Genomic DNA, 6,832 nt, shown 5'->3' on the forward strand with positions numbered 1-6,832 from the left:
AACTGGGGACCTGGCCTACAACCCAGGCATGTGCCCTGACTGGGAATCCAACTGGTGACCCTTTAGTTCACAGCCTGGTGCTTAATCCACTGAGCCACATCAGTCAGGGCTGTGTTAACCTTTCTGATAGCTAATGAGGTCACAAAGTATCCTTAAAATCAATCAGCTGAATTTTCAATGTCTATTCTGTAGAAATTGTATTAACTAACATCTCCACCCAGAGTACGTGGAGACATTATTTTCCATTTGAAATATCGGAATGCTTTCACAGGAGGAGTCTATTTAAAAAAAACTTATTTTATAACAAAGTTCATTTGGAATGGCATAATTTATTATGAGTTAAAGTTCTGGCAATAAATAACTTTATTATCTTAGCTGGAAAACTCTCCCTAGCCCTGAAACATGTATACTTGGCAAAGGCAGTCTAGCAAGTCTGCTGGTCTGAGGTTTCCAAAACGAGACTAGTGTAAGTATTTGTGCTTTTATAAAGTTGGGACTTAAATCTGTAGAAACATTGGTGAGTTCTGGAAAGAAAAAAAACAATTTTTATTTGAGATGACACTTATAAACATAGACTGGAACAAAAAATTAGAGTTGTCGATTTTCATTTCTCTCTCTCTGAAAGTAAGGCATTAAATACAGAAAAGTAACCCACTGACTAATCTAGGGCATTACATCCCAAGTTATAATTAACGGGCTTAAGAAAAAGGCTCATTAATAACTTTAACTTGGAAGGAAAGGTTATAACATAGACCTTATAACATGAGACTCAAAGTCCAAGTTGGGGCATAAGTTTCCACCCCTGCCATTCCCAGAGCACTCAGAGCCCACCCATCTGACCAGCAGACTGCTCAGGGCCTGAGCATCACCACCTACACACTGCAGGCTCCACTGATGGCAAGTGCTGGCACCAAACAATGAAATCTCAATCTAGGAGTCAAGAGACTCGGCAAATCACCTATCCTCAGGCCAGCAGACCAAGATGAGAAGGCCAGGTTCTCTGAGAAGAGAGAACAGCACCCTCAGATCTGGGTGTCACTGGGGCAAAGTGAAATACACTGTGTAGGGGGCAGGCCTGACAGGCCAGGCCCCTCTCCTCCTCCCTCAGGCCAGCTGTTCTTAGTCAGGTACAGGGATTCAGCTGATGCAACCAGAGTCCAAGTAACTGTGCACCTGGCAAATAGGGGGAGCAGGAGTTTTCTTTCTTGTTATACAAGCAGCTACATACTATCCTTGATTTTGCTTTTTGATACTTAGAGCCTAAAATATTTACTATCTGGGCCCAAATAGAAAATTCATCAATGCCCGTTTCACTTATTTTTTAAAGTGATAATAGACATTTACTTAAGCAATATATTTGCAGCTGAGAGGGTTCTAAACTGTACATTTCAGGTTTAACCAACATCATTAAATTAGTGAGGGAAGATGATTCCACAGATTTTGATTACGTGATTATTTCTTTGCCTGTAAATTCTTCTCTTCCTTTCCTTTCCTGAATAACCTCTTTCGGATATGGTTCAAGGTAAAATTTTATCCTCCTCAGATTTTGTTCACTACTCTTTAGGCAAAGTCTGCCGCCTCACGGAGAGGTCCAGTGCTTTCTTAATTCGAAACACTCTGTCATTACACACGTTGTCAGGAAGCCTTCTTACGGCTTCTTTCACATTGTCATCTACATGTATTGTACCTTTCCCCATTACCCTCAGTTTACTGAATCCCACAGTGTTGCACTGCCATCTCAGAACACCCTCTGGCCACAGGGTTGATGCTGCAGGCCGGCTCTCCATCAGCCCAGGACGGAAGCGTTTCCTACTGGGTAAGTCTAAGAGGGCCTCAACCTCTGTTTTAGGTAAATATTTATCTTACAATCATATAGATAAATATCTCATAACATTTGATGTTTACTCTGTCTGATGTCATCTTTTCAGCAAAAAAAAAGTCTGTACAAGTAAATAAACACCTGAAAGTGTTTTCCCAGATGAATACCCGCAGAGCCTATGCTTAGCTTAAAAACTGTTGTTAACATTTAAAAGGTCTGTTTTCAGCTTAGAACTGGGAAAGACCTTGGCAATTATTCTCTAATTATTGGTCTATTGTCATTATGTACTTCATAATGACACAGAGCCCTCAGGTAGAATTAAAAACACAAAATACCCTGCTTAAAAAAACCTTCAAAGGTTGGTCTCGCTTGGTACCCCTTGCCCTTTCTCTCTGTCTCTCTCCCTCCCCCTCTCCAACCTCTGAGTCTCAAGCACTCTTGCCTACAGCATTAGGCTATCTTTTCCCAAATGTGTCCCCAACAAGCCAAGGACTACTACACCTCTGTGCCTTTCTGTTGATGCTTTTCCCTTTGCATGGAATGTTCTTCCCATCTTCTTCATCCAGTGAACAACTACTTTAGGATGCAACTCAAAAATCTCTCACCCATCCTACACCTACATTCTGAAAGAACTTTGACTAGACTTGTTATATTACACTGTACCAGTTATCCCTATGTCTCCCTAACAAACAGCTCTTGGAGAGCAGGGAAATCCCATGTAGCTCTGAATCCCCAGTGCATAATGTAATGCCTGGCACTTGCTAGTTTTCAATAAATGTCTGATCAGTGAATTAATTATTTAAAGGGCATTGCATAGCTCTTCCTATCAAAAATAATTTTTCTCCTAAGAATTAGACAGGCATCAGCCTCCTCCTTCTCGTTTTTGTATAAAAGTGTCCCCTATTGAGCCATTCATTTCTTGCACATTGCTGTTTCTCTCCCTTTCTCCCTCCCTTCCCTTCTCTCTAAATAAGTACATTTTTAAAAAAGCCATTCCTTTGATTTAAAACACCAAGTCTATAAGCTTTCTGATAGCAAAATCTGCATTCTGATTATTTCAATCATACATTTCACCTGAAAGAATAGAATTAATGGGGAAAAAATTAATAATCTCATTCACTAATACTAAATCCTTTCCTTCTGGAATTGTTTTGGCTTGCAAGTGTTTTGCTCCTCTTGTCTTTTTTTTTTAAACAGAAATAAACCACCACCTTCCTTTCATGCAGAACTGCCATCTTCCACTAAGTAGCCAAAATGACTAACACAAAGGGAAAGAGAAGAGACACCTGCTATGCATTCTCTAGGCCTTTTAGAATACGGAGTTGTTCCTTTGGCCACATACATGAGAATCTCCAAGAAAGGTGATATTGTACACATCAAGGGAACGGGCCACTGTCCAAAAAGGAATGCCCCACAAATGTTACTAGGACAAAACTAGAAGAGGCTACAAATGTCACTAAGCATAAGTGGGCAGTGCTGTACACAAGTTAAGGGAAAGATTCTTGCCAAGAGAATTAATGTACATATTAAGCATATCAAGCACTCTAAGAGCTAAGATAACTTCCTGAAATGTGTGAAGGAAATGATCAGAAAAAGAAGGAAGCCAAACAGAAAAATACCTTAATACCTGGGTTCAGCTGAAGTGCCAGCCTGCTCCACCCAGAGACTACCTTGTAAGAACGAATAGAAAGGAGCCTGAGCTGCTGGAACCCATTCACAATGAATTCATGGTATGATAAGTGTAAAAAAAAGATCTCTGTACTGTTAAAAAAATAAACAAATCACTGAATGTATTTCATTTCAGAATCCCAGTGTTCAAAGCGTACAAAACCAAAGAAATCAAAATGCTTTGCCCATACAGATTATTTTTGTGATATATGTGAGTGTGTGAACATATATACATCACACACACCCAGAGAGTGTATATACAGTCCCTTAAAGGAGAATTGAAGAAATCTGTAAGGAAATTAAGAGTTTGACTTCCACTTTATATTCAGTTGTCTTTCATACTGAAAATGAAACCAACCAATAGGAAACCCATATGAAATCCAGATGAACACCTTCTTAGTATTTTTGAGCAACAAAGAGTATTAACAGTCTCCAAAGTATTGCTCTGCCCCATATCTTTCCCCTTAACCCCCAAAGAGCAGGTAACTTACAGAACAGAATTAGAAAGACCAGGAAATTGATACTCGACAATGGATACTATTATGACTGCATGTAACTCACCAAGAAGCAGGGTCTCCAATTCTGACAGCCCTATGGTCTTTTCTACCTTTCTTATGGTCAAGAAGTTGGAAAGTTAAGCAGAATTCATCTTCAATAATCTTCACCATAAAGTTCATCAAGCAGGTTAGCACAAAGGGTCTTGTGATTAGTAGAAAGCACGAGTGATTTAGTACAAATAAGAAAATGTCCAAACTTCTAAATTGTTTTGATTCATTTATACAATAACTTTTACCTTTCAGCTGACTCATGTAAAGTGTTTTTTTTTTACTTAAATAAATGCATTTCAAAAAGCAACCAACACCATTGTAAACAGAAAAACCAGTGTTGCTTGGCATAAATAAATGTTATCCACTAAAATTACTCTGTTAACACAAATGGTATTAAATCCTAGCTGGCGACATGGACACTTGTTGCCTACCAAAACATTAGAGGTATTAGGGATCACTGACCTCCAAACTAAGGACATTCTCTTTGACATAATCAATCACAAAGATTGAGAAAGAACTGAAAAGAGAGTAACTTTCCCACAGGATAGCTCATTGCTATTTAATGCTGTGTCCCTGTACCACCTAAAATCGCCTTGTTTAGAAAATATTGCAGTCCCCCTCCCTCCTCCTACCTTAGAGCTCCAAAAGGAAATGTAATTTCAGTCCCTCCTAACTGGGCTGAAATAAAAGAAAGTGATCACACTAGTGTCTGGTAGATTTGGTAAAACATTATAGGCCAGGGAACTAGGTTTCAAAAACCTACCAAAGTTCCAAAAATCTAATCTCTGAGGGAAAAAGCCACTTCACCTCCACTAAATTTTATTGAACAGAAGGGGTTGAGGAAATGGCTAGAACATATACCTGGAAATGATCAAGAAATAATGTAGGTGAAGATTCCCCCCAAGACAGTTACTTGGCAGAGGCCTGAGCATCTGGTTCTGTATTAGGGAAGGTGACCATTCTCAGCCGTAGGGCAGGGTGCACTTTCATGGGGCATTGACTGCTGGGCCTCAGTAGCTAGAGCCAGCGATGTGGGGAGCTGGGGCACTGCGTCAGGGACTTCCTGACTTAGCTCCTGGCCAGCTGGGGGCTCCTGGGCATGTGAAGACCGGCTGAGAGCAATCTCTTGAACTAAAACACTGCTCTTGGGGGCCTGTTGGGTGTCATGCAGGGTGTCCTGGACAGCCAAAGTGACCTGCTGGTCCGAAGATTGGTTCTGAAAAAGTGGGGCTGGCAGAAGCTGGATTGGGAAGACCTGGGTGGCCAGAGCCTGGGCTTGAGCAGCCTGAACAGCTGGAGGCTGAGTTTGAGAGGCTGAAGAAAGATTCTGGAAATCACTCTCTGAGACTATGGGGACCTGGAATTGGCTCTGGGCAGCCACCAGTGGGTGGATCTGAGAGGCCAGAGTCGATAGGCTGTTGTTCTGCAAGTCCACGGACACCAGGGGAAGGCTCCGTGAAACCATGGGGGCTGCTGCGGTCTGGATCTCAGAGGCCAAGGTGTCCACAGGCTGCCCTTTAAAGGGCAAGGGGACAGCAGGCAGGCTTGTAGAGGCAAGAATGATGGGAGGCAGAGACCGGTCCAGGAGAGATGGAGTGAACTCTGGGTGCATCAGGTGGGTCACTGGTTGTCCAGCCTCAGGGCCCAGAGGACCAGCATCAGGGCCTGGGGCACAAACTCCTGCACTTTTGGCTTCTTTCGGTTCTGGACTCAGATCCTCTCTGCTAAAGCCTTCAGCATCACCACTCTCCCTGACATTTCTCATTCCTCCTTTGTCCTGGTCCTCCTTCGCTAGCTGTTTTTCTACTTGGCCTGTGAGGGTCGTCATATTCAGAAAATGAGGGGACCTTCGGAGGAGCATCCTGTGGTGCTGCCCAGGCCGGAGCTGCCCCAAGGTGGCGGAAAAGGTGCGGATGGTAAAAGTGAGGCTGGGGCTCTGGTTTAGCGAGTTCACCACGGAGGAGGAGGGGACGTGGTAGAGCCTCTGCAAGGCCTTGTCAGGAATCAACTCGATGTTGCCTGTGTACCAGAAGACCCACCAGAGGAGGCTGAAGAAGATGATGATGGAACCCAGGTAGAGCAGCAGGTCGTAGAAGAGCAGGTCGGTGAAGACTCCAGTGAATAGTACCGCCGCGCCCAACGTGTCGAAGACGACGCCCAGCCAAAAGAAATGCCGGCAACGGCCCAGGCCTGTCCACTTCCTGGTCTCCATGAAGGAGTTTCTTGAGACCTCCATGACCTCCCACTGACGCCTTCGCCAGGTCCGCAGAGGCTACGGGTCGAAAAGCGCAGCCTAAGGCAGAATGTGGCCATTGAATCCCCATGGCAACGGTGGGCGGTGCGCCCCGTAAGGGGCGGGGCCAGAGAGCGGGAAAGCCCCGCGGCCTTTCACCCGCCCTCGGGGAAAAAGGGTGCCGCCCAGAAGGTGAACCCCGCCGGTACCGCAACTCGCTGCCCGTCTCCGCATGCGCAGTTCCTCCTCTCCGTGCATCTCTCGCGTGTTCCCCGCATACGCCGAGCTTGGGTTTGAGCTTCTTGGGTTTGGTTTCTGGTTTGTCAACTTTCCTCCGTCCGCACCCAGTCTCCCCAGTCTCCCCAAACGAGTGAGAGATCTTGAAGGACGAAGGGCAAGGATACTCTTCTAGTAAAGACCCCTAGTGAGTTTGTACACCTTGCCCTCTTGAGGACTTAATAGTTTTATTTTTGTGAAGAAGTGGCTAGGTTAGGGTCTGTTGTTAGAAGATATTAATTCCAACTTTATCTGTTTGCCCAGTACTGGACTATTGCAGACCTAGAG

General features: G+C 44.0%; 1 pseudogene; it reads right to left on the reverse strand.

Moving 5' to 3' along the window:
- Window positions 1–266: 266 nt before the first annotated feature.
- On the reverse strand, window positions 267–3,200 carry LOC128628409 (cytochrome b-c1 complex subunit 7-like; annotated as a pseudogene).
- Window positions 3,201–6,832: the final 3,632 nt, after the last annotated feature.

This window comes from Artibeus jamaicensis, unplaced genomic scaffold, assembly GCF_021234435.1.
Source record: "Artibeus jamaicensis isolate MK-2021 breed Jamaican fruit bat unplaced genomic scaffold, CSHL_Jam_final contig_729, whole genome shotgun sequence".
Classification (NCBI taxonomy): domain Eukaryota; kingdom Metazoa; phylum Chordata; class Mammalia; order Chiroptera; family Phyllostomidae; genus Artibeus; species Artibeus jamaicensis.